Source organism: Pseudophryne corroboree, chromosome 1 (assembly GCF_028390025.1).
Source record: "Pseudophryne corroboree isolate aPseCor3 chromosome 1, aPseCor3.hap2, whole genome shotgun sequence".
Classification (NCBI taxonomy): Eukaryota; Metazoa; Chordata; class Amphibia; order Anura; family Myobatrachidae; genus Pseudophryne; species Pseudophryne corroboree.
This window is the reverse complement of record NC_086444.1, coordinates 871,603,454-871,622,368: the sequence shown is the minus strand read 5'-3', so window position 1 is coordinate 871,622,368 and position 18,915 is coordinate 871,603,454. Positions and strand designations below refer to the sequence as shown.

Here is an 18,915-nt window from a genome sequence, read left to right as displayed (position 1 = left end):
AGATTTTAAACCTACCGGTAAATCTATTTCTCCTAGTCCGTAGAGGATGCTGGGCGCCCGTCCCAGTGCGGAAACTCTGCAAGACTTGTATATAGTTGTTGCTTACCTAAGGGTTATGTTACAGTTGACATCGGTCTTGGACCGTTACTGTGGTTTGTTCATACTGTTAACTGGTTATGTATGTTCCAGGTTACATGGTATGATTGGTGTGGGCTGGTATGAATCTTGCCCTTGGATTGCTAAATCCTGCCTTGTATTGTCCATCTCCTCTGGGCACAGTTCTCTAACTGAGGTCTGGAGGAGGGGCATAGAGGGAGGAGCCAGTGCACACCCATAGTCAAAGTTCTTTTTAGGTGCCCTATCTCCTGCGGAGCCCGTCTATACCCCCATGGTCCTTACGGAGTCCCCAGCATCCTCTACGGACTAGGAGAAATAGATTTACCGGTAGGTTTAAAATCTTATTTTTTTTGTAATTTTCAGGCAGCACTGGTTGACTGCCTGCGTCGTGTGACTTAAGGGGGGGACCGGACCAACTTCCTAACAGTTAATGGTTCGTAATCCCAGCTGACAGGACACTGAGCTCCTGAGGTGATGTTTCTCATACTCCCAGAGTGTGAGCCCACGCCGGCAGCATACCGCCACCCCTTAGCAGATGCCAAAGTCGGTGCGGTGAGTGTTACACTGGGAACAATGGTGGCATGAAAGGACAGTGTTCACCTGGCTCCGGGCCGCAGTGCCCACTGGATACCCAGACTGGCAACATGATGAACGGGGGGTGCGGGCACTCGTTTTCACACTTTCTGGAGATGGCCAGTATAAAAAAATGTAAAGGGGCTGCGCGCCATTATGGGGACGGGGCTTCCCGGAAGCGGGACCAGAGGCTAAACGGCGACAGCTCCTCCAAGACCCACTGAATCACCACTGTAACTGCTACCAGGGGGTTATAGTGAGGGGGGAGCTTATAAACAGCGATTCTACCGCTGTGTGCAAAATTACACATTAAGGACACCCAGCGGCTCAGTCTGTGGTGTAATGTGCTGGTTCCCATATCTCTCTGTCACTCCAGGGTAGTCTGGGTTAGTGTGCATATCTCACTAATACTGCACTGTGTTTTTCACACTAATCTGTGTCATTTCTACTCAAGCATGTCTACAAATAAGTTTGTGTACTTTATGCAAGGCTTCCTCACAGGGGTCTCTTATGTGTGCCCAATGCTCAATTCCTTCACAAGTTAGTAATGTGCAGGAACCTGAGTGGATGGAATCATTTAAGACTATATGATTTTATATGATTTCAGATATTCAGAGTTAGCTATGGCTAAGCATAAAAGACAGACCCTGAAACAAACTATAGACACATTTATGGTTGCTGCTGCAGACCACAGGCAGGCTTACCCAGCCCCCCTGTTGGTCTCTCACAAACACACTCTCCCACAATTATTGCAATCTGACTCTGATTCTGAAATACCAGAGTTTGTGGAAGGAGAGGCTGACATGGACGAGGATAATTCCCTGTCCCCGGGTGTTGAGGCCCTCATTTATGCCATTAGAGAGGTACTCAATATCCCTGATAAGGAGGAAGAACAGACAGAGGAACTGTTTTCTAATGTGAAACCAAAGTCCTCTGCTACCTTCCCGGTTTTTAAGGAATTAGATTCCCTGGCTAGGGCAGCATGGCTAAATCCTGACAAGAAATGTATTACCCCTAAACGGGTATTACATTCATTCTCTTTCCCTACAGAGGATAGGAAAGTCTGGGAAACCCTGTCAACAGTGTATACTTCTGTGTCCAGCCTGTCACGTAAGATTGTTTTACCTGTACCAGGGGCTGTTTCCCTTAAAGACCCAGCTGATCGCAAAATTGAAACTACTCTTAAATCAATTTATACTGCGGCAGGTGTAGCCCAACGCCCTACCATAGTATGTGGCTAGATTTCTAGAGCCATGGTAAAATGGTCTGATGATATAGGTTGAGTATCCCTTATCCAAAATGCTTGGGACCAGACGTATTTTGGATATCGGATTTTTCCATATTTTGGAATAATTGCATACCATAATGAGATATCATGGTGATGGGACCTAAATCTAAGCACAGAATGCATTTATGTTACATATACACCTTATACACACAGCCTGAAGGCAATTTTAGCCAATATTTTTTATAACTTTGTGCATTAAACAAAGTGTGTCTACATTCACACAATTCATTTATGTTTCATATACACCTTATACACACAGCCTAAAGGTCATTTAATACAATATTTTTAATAACTTTGTGTATTAAACAAAGTTTGTGTGCATTGAGTCATCAAAAAACAAAGGTTTCACTATCTCACTCTCATTCAAAAAAGTCCGTATTTCGGAATATTCCGTATTTCGGAATATTTGGATAAGGGATACTCAACCTGTATTCTGAAAGGGTTGCTTACACTACCTCAAGACCAGATAGTTACATTACTGCAACACATCCAAGATGGTGCAAACTTTATGAGTGAGGCAACTGCAGGTGAATCTATATATCTGCAGTCTGCCGCACCACCAGCCAGGCGTCCCTACCCTGGACCCTCCCTGCAGTCCTTTTAGGTGGCCAGATTCAGAGGCAGAGCCAGAGGTGCCTCCAATGCTGCTAGAGAAACTCGTGGTATGTGCCGTAAACCAGCAGCTGCTGGACCTGTGGACCAGGCCTCAGGATCCTCTTCCACGAAGCCCTCCACGTGATGGTTGGCCCCAGCAACAAGGCGACTTTCAGGTAAGTGGTCGCCTTCAACACTTCGCCCACATATGGACAGAGTCCTGCCGGGACCTTGGGTGAGGGACCTCATATCCCAAGGATATTGGCTGGATTTCCAGGAACTCCCTCCTCTGAGATTCTTCAGGTCAGGCTTACCAGCTTCACAGGAAGCCAGGGTTTCCTTACAGCAGGCAGTGCAAAAGCTGCTTTCTACAGGAGTTACTGTTCCAGTGCCTCCTCAGCTGCACACAAAATAGGATTTTGGTTACCTACCGGTAAATCCTTTTCTCGTAGTCCGTAGAGAATGCTGGGGTCCGTATTAGTACCATGGGGTGTAGACGGGTCCACCAGGAGCCATTGGCACTTTAAGAGTTTAATAGTGTGGGATGGCTCCTCCCTCTATGCCCCTCCTACCAGACTCAGTCTAGAAACTGTGCCCGAGGAGACGACATACTTCGAGAGAAGGAATTACACAGATAGTGGCGAGATTCATACCAGCTCATACAACAGGCAAATCCGGACAACATGCCGGAACAACTCAGCAACAGCTGAAACAGTAAATAACGCAGAACTTACCTAGGAACCAGGCAGTACTGAACTATAAAACCAATGCAGGAAAATGCAGCGCTGGGCGGGCGCCCAGCATCCTCTACGGACTACGAGAAAAGGATTTACTGGTAGGTAACCAAAATCCTATTTTCTCTTACGTCCTAGAGGATGCTGGGGTCCATATTAGTACGATGGGGAGATACCAAAGCTCCCAGTACGTGAGGGAGAGCAACACTGCTTGACCAAACTTGAGGTCATCAGAGGCCAAAGTATCAAACTTGTAAAACTTGGCAAACATGTTCGACCCAGACCAAGTAGCTGCTCAGCAGAGTCGTACAGCCGAGACACCTCGGGCAGCTGCCCAGGAAGAGCCCACTTTATGAGTAGAGTGGGCCTTAACAGATTTCGGACCCACAAGGTCTGTGGGTCCTTCCTGGGTGGCTGCCTGGGACGTCTCAGCCTTACAGTTGTGCCGTGCAGCAACTTGGTCTGGTGTGAACATGTTCTACAGGTTCGACACCTTTGCCAAGGATGACCTTCAGTTTGGTCAGGTGGTTTTGCAGGGGTCTCAGCACTCTCCCACCCATTCTGGGAGCTTTGGGACGTCCCTATGGTAATATACTATTCCCCAGTATCCACTAGGACGTTAGAGAAAATAGGAATTTAATACCAACCGGTAATTCCTTTTCTCGTAGTCCATAGTGGATACTGGGCGCCCGCCTCTGTGCTTCGTTTTCCTGCTTACCTGGTTGTACGTGTTCTTGCTTGGGTTTACTACTGCTTTGCCTGTTCCATGTTTGGTTAGCGTTGCTATCCTTCATAGTTAGCGTTGCTTTCCTCTGTTATGGTTAGCTCTTCTATCTTTGCTGTTATTGTGTGTTGGTTCGTTACCTCACAGCTTTATGTGTTATTTCCTTCTCTCAAAGTATGTCCGTCTCCTCAGGCACAGTTCCTAGACTTAGGGGGACATTTACTAAGCAGTGATAAGAGCGGAGAAGTGAGCCAGCGGAGAAGTTGCCCCATCCACCAATCAGCAGCTCTGTATAATTTTATAGTATGCAAATTATAGATGTTACTTCAGTGCTGATTGGTTGCCATGGACAACTTCTCCACTGGCTCACTTCTCCGCTCTTATCACTGCTTAGTAAATGTCCCCGAGTCTGCAAAGAGGGGCATAGAGGGGAGGAGCCAGCACACACCATTCATTTCTTAAAGTGCCAAGCTCCAGTGAACCCAATCTATACCCCCATGGTAATATACTATTCCCCAGTATCCATTACGGACTACGAGAAAAGGAATTACCGGTAGGTATTAAATTCCTATTTTATCCTATGTGTAAATTACATTTATACAAACCTTACGGTTTTAAAGATACAAGAAATAAAGATTGATTGATTTATGTAAGTTCTCCAGTTCCACAACTACTGAATAACTATTTTTCTTGGTTGAAGTTGACAATTTACCAAATCAGTGGTCGCATCTTATGAGGTTGAAAATATATAAATTATAGAGACACAGGACATCTATGTAGGAAAGGAAAACCCTTCTTGTATGAAATGATTTACCAATGTGGAAGGTGAAACAAAACAAAGATGTAATCAGAGCTTAATTTGTCAGCTCCTCCTTGCAGATAGCCACTTACTGCTTATAAAGATGTATGATGTATGTTGTGGTACGCCAGCTTCTCTGAAACTACAATTACCAGCATGCCCTAACAACAACACTGTAGCAGTTCATTCTGGGATGTGTAGTTCCACAGCAGCTGGAGTGCCACATGTAGCCCTCCCCTGCTCTACGTTAGCAAATACTGTTCACTACTGCTTGTGGGCAACATGTCTAAATGTACTTGTGGGGTGTGGATCAGTCCCATTTGGGCCATCAGTGTTGATGTTGACAACATGGCTGTGATTTAAAAGGGGAGTTTATATGGCCACTTTGTCAGAAAATTTATTTTAATGTTCAAAGATATGTATTTTGTGTAATGAAGGTTATGAAGGATTTAAAAATCTTGGGTCACTGCATTCAGCCTGGTAGGCTAATTACTGACCCAGCAAAATATATTAACTCACCTGTGCATGATTAAAGAATCCACAAAATTGACTGACATGCTGCGGAGTTTGGGGAGAGGTAACGGGGGGGTACCCATTTTCTAGTCATGGGAGCTCAGGGTCTGCGTGTTTGAATGCAGACTTCCTGAACTCAGCAGAGGTGTTCCGACAGCCAGTCTGAGTAAGCTTAGGCTTACTCAGATGGCCGACAGCTGCGAACATCACAATTGATGGTGATTCGATGCTGCTTCAGACGCACACTTGGATCTGTGATGCATGCAGGTGTCTTGTTCCTACAGATGCCTCCTGCAGCATTAGCATGTTAGTGTTACAATATTGCACAGCCTCTTCTCTGCAGGGGTGCAATACCGTACTTCTCTATCAGGCCCATAATGCACTCTTTTATACTTGACACCTTTTTACGTTGAGGGGGCAAAAAATGTATATTAGCCGTCCTATGTTGAGGATACACATTCCCCCTGTGTTACCTACAGAAAAGCAAATCCAATGCAGCTTCTTACCTTAGCAGGTGGGAGAAGAAGTCTCATTTCTTAGATTGGGAGTGTGTCACTTTGCTGTGACATCATAGCCCAGTACCGTATCTCAATCCCAGTATAACACTGACAGTCTGCAGAGCTCCTGCTCCTTAATGTCAGCAGCTGCCATTCAGTGTGGGAATGCTGCAGGGCCATTAAAAATACTGGATGAATAATATTACCATATGCATTGGTGCTCTTAAATGACCACTTAGGATTACCTAATAATAGCATCTGTCCTGCATTTACCTTTTCTTAATGTGAAGCATCTCCATAGTGCTTTGTACATGATTATGCCTCTCAAGTCTAAAGCATGGGTTGTAAAACATCAGAAGTCACATCATTGGGACTTTCTATATGTTGCATTCACCAATTCAGTTTTTGCCGCAGCTGTAACAGGAGCCTAGAGGACAGCAGCAGAAATGTTGGTTAAATCCCTTGCAGAGCATTAACATAGTTTACGTGACTTGGTGGGAAGCAACTCCGTCACACTACTATGTCTGTCTGAATATCAGTGTAATTCTGTGTGTCAGTCACTCTCAGTGAGTGTTATTTGTAAATGTGAGTCCTTGTGTGGATCTCTGTGTATCAAAGAAGTAAAAAGGAGATTTATGGTAGACTTACCATGGTTAAATATCTTTCTGCGAGGTACACTAGGTTCCACAGGGAATACATCGGGGTGTAGAGTTGGATCTTGATCTGAGGCACCAACAGGCTAAAGCTTTGTCTGTTCCCAGGATGCATTACATGGCCTCCTCTATAACCCCACCTCCGTGCACAGGAGCTCAGTTTCGTTAACCAGTCCAATGCACTAGCAGGTAAGAGATGTCAGATGTTAGTCACATAGAACCACATTCTCGCGACAGGAGAAGGGACCAGCGGCTAATGCCATACAAACCCAAAGAAGCTTAGTGCGTCAGGGTGGGCGCCCTGTGGAACCCAGTGTACCTCGCAGAAAGAGATTTAACCATGGTAAGTCTACCATAAATCTCCTTTTCTGCAGCGGGGTACACTGGGATTCCACAGGGAATACATTGGGGATGTCCTAAAACAGTTTCTCAAGGGAGGGGACGCACCTTAGCGGGTATGAGAACCCGGCATCCAAAGAAAGCATCCTGGGAGGCGGAAGTATCAAAAGCATAGAACCTAATGAACGTGTTCAATGAGGACCACGTAGCCGCCTTGCACAAATGTTCTGCGGATGCGCCACGGCGGGCTGCCCAAGAAGGTCACAAGACCGAGTAGAATGGGCCTTAATAGCAGCAGGAGCCGGGAGCCCGGCCTGCGCATAAGCTTGTGCAATCACCATTCTGATCCATCTGGCCAAGGTTTGCTTGTTCGCAGGCCAGCCACGTTTGTGAAAACCAAAAAGTACAAAAAGGGAATCAGACCTCCTGATAGAGGCAGACCTTTCCACGTATATTCCGAGAGCCCGTACCACATCCAAAAACCGCTCTTTGGAGGACAAGTCAGAAGAGATAAAGGCCAGGTCCACAATCTCTTGGTTAAGGTGAAAAGATGACACCACCTTAAGCAAATAACCTGGGCGAGTTCTAAGAACCGCCCGGGGACGGTGAAATATCAGAAAGGGTGGACGGAACCCTTCTAGCAGAGGCAATAGCCAGCAAAAAGAGGACCTTGGCAGTGAGCCATTTAAGGTCCACTGTCTTAAGAGGTTCAAATGGAGACTCTTCAGGGTATTCAGGACAACAGGCAAATTCCAAGGAGCCACAGGAGGGACATAGGGAGGTTGAATTTGCCCTGGGGGAATGTATGAATGTCAGGAATAGACGCAATTTTCCGCTGAAACCACACCAATAAGGCAGATATATGAACCTTGAGGGAGGCCAGACGAAGTCCTAAGTCCAGGCATTGTTGCAAAACAGCCAGAAGCCTGGAAGTACTAAACTTGTAAGCATCGTAATTCTTAGCAGAACACCAGGTGAAGTAAGAATTGCAGCCCCTATAATCCGCGCAGGAGCCGGTTTGCGGTTTAGCATAGTTTGGATAACCGCCTCGGAAAATCCTTTGGATCTCAGGAGTGAAGCTTCAAGAGCCACGCCATCAAAGCCAGTCTGGCCAGGTCCGGGTAGACACAAGGGCCCTGAACGAGGAGGTCTGGGCGTTGAGGAAGTAGAAGAGGACGCTCTATCGACAGACCCTGTAGGTCTGAGAACCAATGCCGTCTGGGCCACGCTGGAGTGACTAGAAGTAGTGTTCCTCCTTCTTGTTTGAACTTCCCCAGAACCCTGGGCAGGAGTGACACTGGAAGGAACACGTAGGGCAGCCGAAAGTTCCACGGAATTGCCAGTGCATCCACGAATGCTGCTTGAGGATCCCTTGTCCTTGATCCGAAGACCAGAACTTTGTGATTGTGTCGAGATGCCATCAGGTCTACATCTGGTAGGCACCACTTGTCCACAAGGAGTTGAAAGACTTCCTGATGAAGACTCCACGTGCACGTCCTGATGACTGAGGAAATCCGCTTCCCAGTTGAGGACTCCCGGAATGAACACTGCCGATATTGCAGGCAGATGGCGTTCCGTCCAACAAAGGATTTTTGACACTTCCATCATTGCCATACGGCTTCGAGTGCTTCCTTGATGATTTATGTATGCCACCGTGGTGGCGTTGTCTGATTGTACTTGAACAGGCCTGTTCTGTATCAGAGGAAGGGCAAGAGTCAAAGCATTGAACACTGCCTGCAATTCCAGAATGTTTATCGGGAGGAGAGATTCCTCCTTGGTCCACCGACCCTGGAGAGAGTGTTGCTCTAGCACCGTGCCCCAACCCCACTGACTGGCATCCGTAGTCAGTAGGACCCAGTTGGGGAGCCAGAAGGGACGGCCCCTGCTCAACTGTTGGTCCTGTAGCCACCAGCTCAGTGACAGACGAACCACCGGAGTCAAGGAGATCATTTGAGACCTGATCCGATGAGGCAGGCCGTCCCACTTGGAAAGGATTAACCTCTGCAGAGGGCGGGAATAAAATTGAGCGTACTCTACCATGTCAAAAGCCGACACCATAAGGCCTAGTATTTGCATCGCTGAGTGTATCGACACTCTTGGGCGAGAGAGGAAGTATCTGATCCTGTCCTGAAGTCTCAGGACTTTCTCCAAAGACAAGGACAGTCTTTGGCTGTGTGTGTCCAGCAGTGCCCCCGGGGAGCACCATGCTCCGAGCAGGGACCAGGGAGGACTTTTTCCAGTTGATGAGTCACCCATGGGCTTGTAGGAATTGAACAGTCAGGTCCAGATAACTGAGGAGAACATCTTGGGAGTTCGCCAGGATCAGCAAGTCGTCCAGATACGGCAGGATCCTGATTCCCTGACAAGGAAGATGAGTCGTCATCATGGCCATTAATTGGTGAAGATCCGAGGGGCCGTGGTCAATCTAAATGGCAGGGCCTGGAATTGATAATGTAGGTTGCCAATAGCAAACTGCAGATACTGCTGATGCGACATGGCAATAGGAATGTGCAGGTAAGCATCCTGTATGTCCAGGGATACCATGTAGTCCTTGGGTTCCATGGCCAGTACAATAGAGCGCAGAGTTTCCATATGGAATTTGGACACTCACAAATTTGTTCAATGATTTGAGGTTGAGTATAGGCCGGAAAGACCCATTTGGTTTCGGTACTAGAAACAGGGTCAGTTAGCATCCTTCACCTCTCTGTGACAGAGGTACCGGCACTACCACACCTGTATCCACGAGGGAATGCACAACCAAGTGTAGAGCTCGCACTTTGAACGGATCCGAAGGGATAACTGTCAAGCAAAACTGGTGAGGGGGACGTCTCTTGAAACAGATTGCGTACCCGTGAGAGACAACTTCCCGCACCCAGGCATCTGAAGTGGTCTTTAACCAGGCCTGGGCGAACTGCAGAAGTCGGCCTCCCACCCTGGGATCCCCGAGAGGGAGGCCCGTCCCGTCATGCAGCAGGCTTATCTTGTTTGGAAGCAGGTTGACGGGCGGCCCAAGACTGTTTTGTTTTGGGCTTAGTGGTTTGGGAAGCACGAGCCCGGGTATGCCTGACCCTTTGTTTTTCCTAGAGTTCGAAAGGAACAAAAAGTAGTACTCTTTGCCTTCAGAGCAGAAGAATTAGAACTTTGGGGGGAATGCAGTCTTAGCAGACGCCAAGTCAGTCACAATCTTATTAAGATCCTCTCCAAATAGGATGTCTCCCTTAAAAGGGAGCACCTCTAATGTCTTTTTGGAGTCTAGGTCCACCTTCCAGGGCCTTCACCACAGAATTCGGCGAGCCAGAATAGACGTACTAGACGCCTTGGCCACCATTACACCTGCCTCAGAGACCACCTCCTGAAATTATATAGTGGGAGGCTGTGGTAATGTGAGACAGATATTGTCTGGCAGTGTCAGAAATATCCAGAGGTAGCTCATCCTCAAATGCCTGAACCCATGCTTCAATTCCTTTTGCGGCCCAGCAGGTTGCCATAGTGGGTCTATGTACAGCACCGGTAAGTGAGTAAATAGACTTCAGGCATCCCTACACACGCTCGGTTCCTTCAGTGAGGTGACAGTGGTGACAGGCAGAGTACATGACACCACAAGACGGGCGACATGAGAGTCCACCGGCAGTGGAGTTTCCCACTTGGTACTCAACTCCGCAGGGATAAGATAACGAGCTAGCATCTTCTTAGACAGGGAGAATTTCTTTCCTGGAGATGACCAGGATTCCTGATTAATGTCAATTAAATGGTCAGAATGTGGTAAAACTACTTTAGTAACCTTCTGACGTTTGAATTTATCAGGTTTCTTAGACTCAGTAGTGGGATTTATCTCATCATCAATTTGTAGAATCAGCTTAATATCCTCCACTAGGTCAGGAACATCAACCTGAGTTGTATTTTCCTCGTCAGAAGCAACTGTATCAGTGTCTGACGGATCAGTATATTCCCCATCCTCAGGAGAGACGCGCGGTGTGCTCACCTCCCCTCAGCATCAGAGGCGGGAATCAGCGGCACTGGCAGCAGTAGGGTGAGCACAAATGGGGGCATATATGTATCTGGTACCACTGGGGACATATGTATCTGGCACTGCTGGTGGCATGTGTATCTGGCACCGCTGGTGGCATATGTATCTGGCACCGCTGGGGGCATATGTATCTGGCACCGCTGGGGGCATATGTATCTGGCACCGCTGGGGGCATATGTATCTGGCACCGCTGGGGGCATATGTATCTGGCACCGCTGGGGGCATATGTATCTGGCACCGCTGGGGGCATTTGTATATCTGTCACCGCTGGGGGCATTTGTGTTTCTGGCACTGCTGGGGGCAAGTGTATCTGTCACCGCTGGGGCATTTGTGGATCTGGCACTGCTGGGGGCAAGTGTATCTGCCACCGCTGGGACATTTGTGGATCTGGCACTGCTGGGGGCATTTGTGGATCTGGCACCGCTGGGGGCATTTGTGGATCTGGCACCACTGGGGGTATTTGTGGATTTGGCACCGCTGGGGGCATTTGTGTATCTGGCACAGCTTGGGGCATTTGTGTATCTGGCACCACGGGGGGCATTTGTGTATCTGGCACTGCTGGGGGCATTTGTGTATCTGGCACCGCTTGGGGGCATATGTGTATCTGGTACTGCTGGGGGCATATGTGTATAAGGCACCGCTGGGGGTATAGCGTAAGGGGCACCGCTGGGGGCATATATGTATCTGGCACTATGGGGGCATATGTTTATATTGCTTTGAGTGCCAATAGGCGGTGCTAGACACACCCAATAGGCGTGCTAGACACGCCCAGTAGGTGGTGCTTAACACCCCTCCGACGGTGCACCCCCTAATAAAATGTTCTGCGCACGCCTATGCTTAGAGCGTAACAGTACACTATAGCCAGACAAACACAATACCTGCAAATAGCCCCCTGATTTATGTGACAGTAAATACAGGACACAAACAGAATTGAAGTGGTATGAGGTGACTGAAATACACAGTAAGAAACACAAAACAGTATAGACTGAGTAGCACTATATATTGAATATGAGTCCCTGACGCACCTAGCCTCCCAGGGTACAGAATATAGTGATAGCAATAAGGGTGATACATGAGAAGGAAATCCACACAGCAGCTACAGGCACACTCAGTCACAGGTACAATGCAGAAGTTATTTCAGATAAACAATAAAACTGCACTGGACTAGTAAAATTACATATATATATATATGTATATATATACAGAATCCATAACAGCCCGCACTCCATAGATATAGTCACAACTAGTCTCTGTGCCGGAGTAAATCCAGACACGTTTCCATAAAGCACAGCACTGGAGACTTTTGTATCGCAGAAAAAGGCCTGTATTATAGATAGACGTTTCGGAGCTTACGCCCCATCCTCAGTACCATACATAATAGTACTGTATGGTACTGAGGATGGGGCGTAAGCTCCAAAACATCTATCTATAATACAGGTCTTTTTCTGCGATACAAAAGTCTCCAGTGCTGTGCGACAGACAGATAGATAGATAGATAGATAGATAGATAGATAGATAGATAGATAGATAGATAGATAGATAGATAGATATAACAATGCACAGTAGATACTGGATGTATATCACAGAATGCTTGTACTAAATATTCAGGTAGAAGTACACTTGTTCTTAACTAGAGATGAGCGGATTCGGTTTTACTCGGTTTTACTCGGTTCGCAAAACGACATCTTATAGGCTCACGGATGTCACGTGTTTTGGATAGCCAATAAGATTCGGTTTTGAGAACCGAGTAAAACCGAGTAAAACCGAATCCGCTCATCTCTATTCTTAACTAACACTGTCTAAAATGACGTGTAGAATACTTAAGTGACTGAAAATGCACAGCGCTGATGAGGCAGGCTGATTTACAGAGGAGACAAAATTGCCCTGCAGTCCTGGAGATCAGTTCAGCTACTTGTATAAAGATGGCGCCGAAATCTCTGTCAGGGAGTGAGGGAGTTAAATGCAGCTCCAGGGCGAGAACACCAGCAGTAGATGGTGCCCGGAGCTGTGGGAGGGGTTACAGGTCAGTGCCTTATCCCCTATGCTGGTCCTCACCACTGGGTACTGTGGAGCCTATGTGAAACGGATTTATTAAAATCCGATCTGTGCTCCCTGCCCTGGTGGATATAGTGGGGTCCCTGTGCAGTACAGTGTCCACGCCAGCGGCGCGGTCCGTCTCCTGGGGTACCCTCTTACCTCCTCCCTGATGTGCAGCCACGCGATCCTGGAGAGCGTCAGCGGCAGTCTGCCTGTGGACGGGTGCGTCTCCGCTGCATGTACCCGGGAACCCGGCCGTGGGAGTATGCAGCGCTGCTAGGGAGGTGATGGAGCCGCAGCACAGCATGTCATAATGACATAGAAACTGCTGCAGCCCTTGAAGTCTTCTAAAAAAGCTCTTTTCACGGCTGCCTAGCGCAGGCACCAACTTACAAAACTGAGCTCCTGTGCACGGAGGCGGGGTTATAGAGGAGGCCATGCAATGCATCCTGGGAACAGTCAAAGCTTTAGCCAGTTGGTGCCTTGGATCAAGATCCAACTCTACACCCCAATGTATTCCCTGTGGAATCCCAGCGTACCCCGCTGCAGAAACTTGGGTATAAAAGAATAATGTACCCACTACTTTAAATTGTTACATACTAGAAATTAATGCAGCTTTTAGAAGTCTGATCTTCTCTTTATATGGTTACGCTTTCTGCTTTTTCTAACTTTACGGAGATTCTCAATAACATCTAAATATATTAGTATATACAGAAGGAGTACAGTATTAAGAATCTTACGCACTGTGGGAATAGCATGCATTTGAAGGACAAAAAATAGTGTGTCTTACCTGCGTGCTGATTTCAGTGCATTTTCCCCTGTCTGGCACATCTGAAAGCATATGACTGATAAAAACAGAGCAAGATAAGACACTTCCTTATGAAGGCAGGTTCAATGTGTCGCTTGCCTGTCGGGGAGGGGGAGGACGACTCTAAGGTATAAAATGCTGTCTGGGCTATTTGTCTGTATCACACAAACCGGGCAAGCTGGCTATTGACTAGGGAGTAGATCTCAGTGACAGGGCAATGAACGTTTACTGTGTAATGGTTACTGGTTTGAGGTCATCCTGACAAAATAAAACCATAGTGCAGAAGTCCAGAATCAGTGTGTGCTTCCACTACAGAGCTTCTTTATCACAAGTAGTGTCAGTGCATGGAATGCTATGGGAAGATAGTTTCCACTTCCCAGCCCATAAAGAAGCCAAAACTGGAGGAAATATAGTGAGTGTGCAGTAGCAATTCCAGCAAGATACAACAGCAGTAGGAATTGTGGTATGAATGGCTGCTACTACTGCAATGTCAGCAACAACAGCCAGGCTCTAAGAGGAGTTTCAGAAAATGTCAGCTGATGACAACAGAAGCCTACCTCGCCACCTTCTAAAGAATGGCATGTACAGTAGGGTGAAATGGCCAGAAGTCTGAGTGGAGAAGCTGGTATCATACTTGTTCAGTGCGGGCCAGTGGGTATATATAGACTTCGAGGACAGGGCGTCGTTGGTGTACTCAACTTTAAAGACCGAGATGCTTGTGTCAGCAGTACCAGACCAGGCCAAGCTCAGCGCTTCCATGAGGGGCATTTCAGAGACCAGAGAAAAAAAACAAATAAAAAATAGCAGCGCTAATGGTAGAAAATTATGAAAAAACAGATGGGTGGGATGAGAGGTTCACATTTAATAAAAACAAGCATACAACAATTACTTTAAAATTAATATTATAATAATAATCATTTTATTTATATAGCGCACTTTCTCCAACAGGACTCAAGGCGCTTTACAGACATCAAAAACAATGCACATAATACAGAATATTTAAATAAGACAGCAATAGATAAGCCACACAAACATAGTAAAAGAAAACCTTAAGCACACAGAAAGCATAATGCAGGATTGGTGTAGGTATTTTGGGTAATAACTTCCAAGGGTGGTGTATTCCACCCTCACAAGGTATCAGGTGCGGCAGCCACCTTGGGCGCTCAGTGTAGGATTACCAAGGGTGGAATAGTCCACCCCTAGTAGAGATGACACAAAATGGGGGTGATTTCAGACTCCTAAAGTTCAGAGTAGGGTTTCGACAAAACCACCAGGTCCATGTATTTTTCATCCCATCCACAAGCGTACCATATCGGGCAGCCATGTTGGGCGCACTTCGAAGGTTACACTGTGAGAGGTGAGCCATACATGGGCCCAGTACATATATGGGAAAACTGACACTTGTGTAGTAGTATGATGTACCCTGTATGTAGGGCGCAATGGCAGCGGGTGCAATCAGTGGAGGTAAACATTACAGGAAAAGCACACAGTGGGGTGGAAGAGAAAAAAATGAAAAAAATAATAATATATATATATATATTATATATATAGCAAAAGGGGAGATAACGAACAATTGCAGGTAACCAGTGTCAGAAGGAAAATTGGGATAACATCATTTTGATAATAGTACGGGTGGGTATGAGAATGTGGATAGCACCCTCAGGACAAATGGAGATGTCCCTGCTGAGCATGGTCCTGGTGTTCTCCCCCCACAGCTCCCTGCTCATCTTTAGGTTTAGGCCCAGGGGCAGACTTGATGTTCTCAGCCAGAGAGGTGGTAAGCCTGGTCCTGGAGTTCTCATGGTAGAGGTGAGGGGAGGCCACATAATGATCCTGAGGTTTGTGGATGTAACGCAGTCCTTCTGTCATCTTGTTGGTTTGTTTGCCTTCTGTTGGTGAGAAGGAGAGAGGTCACCAAATTCAGGCTGCTCAATTTATAGTGTCCGTTCCTTTCAGTATAAACTGGATTGCAGATAGGTGTACAGAAAATTTGTTAGGAACTGATAGCACAGTCCAAGTAAACAATTACCATATATGCACCGCTGGAGACATAGTCCATTGAAGGAGTCCCTTGTATATGTATAAGGTGTCCGGGGTCTTGGGTCCCCACCAGAATATGGTGTCTTTAGTATGGAGTGCAGCGTTGAGAATGATGCCCAAAAGCGGATCTGTTCATCAAGAGGTAATTCTGCAAAGCTGATTGGAAGTCCAGTATTGGTCCGGGCACATGAAAGGCAGCATCCAATTTTGTAAAAGTGACCGGGAATAGCAACTGACGCGTTTTGCTGCAAATACTGCAGCTTTTTCAAAGGTGACATAACGTGTACTAGTAAGGTATTTATACCCTTAATGGCTGCCAATTAGCCAGCACCTGTTCATCCAATCCATCTTAATAAATAAATTACCTATTAAAACACATGTATCTACACTTAATATATTAAGCCCTATTGGGACTACAGCACAGACTCATTGATAATAATGTCAATTTACTATTCGGTTTTTATTAAAAAGTATATTTCTCTTTCTCAGAAACAATACTTCCGGGTTACGCAATATCAATATGATCACCTGACGAACTTTCAATAGCTAGCATTATCATATTATATCCGAGTCAGGGAGCGCATATACTTAGCATTGCTCCTCAACAACAAGATGCGGTCACGTGACATCCTCCCCGTGACCCGCATCGTGAATCCATTTCCGGACTGTGGACTGCATATGAGCGATTATACTTCCTGGAACGTTCCCAAGAGAGCGAGAGTGTAGGGCACCCCGTATTGTACTTGAGCACGAAGTTGTTAACAAGGGGACAAAAATAAGCTACGGTAGAGAAGGAGTGCCTGGTCATACAGTGGGCCATAGGCACACTTCGGTACAATTTGCTGGGGAGAGAATTTTCCTTATAACCGGACCATGCTCCATTACAATGGATGCAGAGAAACCAAGAGGAACAAGGACATGGGCATACGGCTTGGACTGAACATGATATTGTCATGCCTTCCAGGGCAGGGTGGGTGTGTTGCTTGCCTGTCAGTCAGGGAGGGGTAGGAGGACTTTAAGGTTCAAAAGGCTGTCTGGGCTACTTAACTGTCTGACTGATGCCGGGTAAGCTGGCCGGTGACTAGGGAGTAGATCTCTGTTGCTTAGTGACGGGCCATGAACATTTACTGTGTAATGGTTACTGGTCTGACAAAATAAAGCCATAGTGGAGAGGTCCTGAGTCAGTGTTTGCTTCCACTACAAAGCTTCTTTATTACAGCATGTTAACCATCTCACTGCTGCTGACATGCTTTACATATCGTAAAGAACAAAAAACAGTAACTCATATTTACTCAAACAGTAGCCTCCATTACTTCCAGAGTTCATCGTTTGCAGCAACCTCTGTTCTAAGAGCAAATTGCTTTACTATATAAAATGAAGAATTATAATTCTCTACACTTATGCCTATTTCATAGAACTTTATTCCCCATCACTTATTAATTTTCATTATTCTACAATTACAATTTTAGTAAAATAATTGATAGCTTGCTATATCTCGTAATAATAAGAAGGATATTTGGCGTTAATTTGGACTTCTATTACCTGTGTAAAAGTACCATATCCTGTACCTTGCAGCCATAGAAATACCTGGTCACATATCTTTATGATATATAATAGAGGCAACATTGTCTTCCAGATGCGTCACCTACAGTATGTAGCTGTTTTCTTGGTCTCCTGGCTTAAAGCAGGAGTCATGTGGTATATTATTCCAAAGACCTTTAACAAAAGAAATGGTTAAAAGCATGATTAACATGCAGAACAACATGGCTGCAGACACATCATGAATAAATCTGCTTTCCTTCACTCACTTGTACATATGTTGGGGTGGCATGGAGCACTTCATTTTGTAAAACCCTCCTTGTGCCCTCACCTAGGCCCACGGCATTCTTAGTCCTTGTAGGGAATTTCCAGATTGACTGAAATTCTGCAGTGTTCCTTTGCAGATGTTTTTAATTAGTAGCATGATGTAAGAAAGTGATATACTGTAACACAACTCTTTTGCAGAAACTAGATTTCATTAGCACATCTTCCTTCTTTAGAAAAAGAAAAAATGTAGAGTAAAATAAGCCCTATCCAAATTCCATATTTATGTGCCCAAGCCCCTGCTGTGATTTGCCCAATCAGGCACACAATCCAGCAAAACTATACCTACAGTGCCTACTGAAAGGATGCAATATACTGTAATTGTAAGCTAGATCAGCGTACCTTCCAAATATCAATATAAATAATGGTTTGTATCACTTACAAAAAAATTAAGAAACAAACAAAAGAAAACTATCAATGTCCTAAAGTGGCTAAGTCAGATTAGAAAATTGGGTTACATACTATTTACTGGCGGGCGGGATGCCGGCTGTCAAGATCCCGACAGTGGCATCCCACCCGCCAGAATGCCAGCAGCGAGGCAAGCGCTAAGAGTCCCCTTGCTTCTCTTTTTTTTCTCTGCAGAGGTTGTGAATGTCAATAGTTCATCCGTAGACTGGTTTACAGACCTGCTATATTGGGCAAGCAGTGTGGAGAAGTCTATATCTGTCGGGTTGACAAATGGGCGCGGGTATGTTCTCATTCTTGAAAAGGACATTGTACCCGTTCAGCTCGTTTTGTTTCCCAGCAAAAGGTACAGCAATAGATGCTTTGTGACATACTAACATTTTTGGGGAATTTAAAGCATTTAGGACCTTATTCAGCTTCAGTTGCAGTTTTACTAATTTAACAAAACTATAACTACTAGCACTCGCATGCTGTGGGCCGCCCAGCACAGGAAAAGGCATGCTAATGGCCGCCAGCGATGCAATCGCAATTAAATTGCAATCGCTATCCCCACAAAATAAGTGATACCCCCTGCCTGCGCAGCCTGGCTGTGAAGGCAAGTGCAGCACAGCAATCTAACCTGTCATAGCGGCCGCATGTGACATTATGCGGCCATCCCAAAATTTACCCAGACCCACCCCCGTTTTCGCCATCACGCCACCGCAATGCCGCCCTGCGAACTCCTCTGCCTGTCATCATGTTCTGGTTGGCTGTCATGCAGGTATTCTGTCATTTGAGTCTTCTCTAAAAAAGAGTGTTTTGGTTTATCTGAACACTCAAAGCACCGTGTAACAGGCATCTATACTTTTCATGTGTCATTTATACTTTTTTTTTTATAGGATTTTATTGCATTTTATGCTGTTTA

General features: G+C 46.0%; 1 long non-coding RNA gene across 1 annotated transcript in view; it reads right to left on the bottom strand.

Moving 5' to 3' along the window:
* The window catches only part of LOC134914423 (uncharacterized), a 33,985-nt gene extending 19,953 nt beyond the window's left edge, over positions 1 to 14,032 (bottom strand). The window contains exons 1-3 of the long non-coding RNA XR_010177377.1: positions 13,686 to 14,032; positions 6,113 to 6,266; positions 5,849 to 6,007 (exon numbers count right to left, since the gene is read on the bottom strand). This is a non-coding gene — a long non-coding RNA (uncharacterized LOC134914423). The remainder of the gene's footprint in view (positions 1 to 5,848; positions 6,008 to 6,112; positions 6,267 to 13,685) is intronic.
* Positions 14,033 to 18,915: the final 4,883 nt, after the last annotated feature.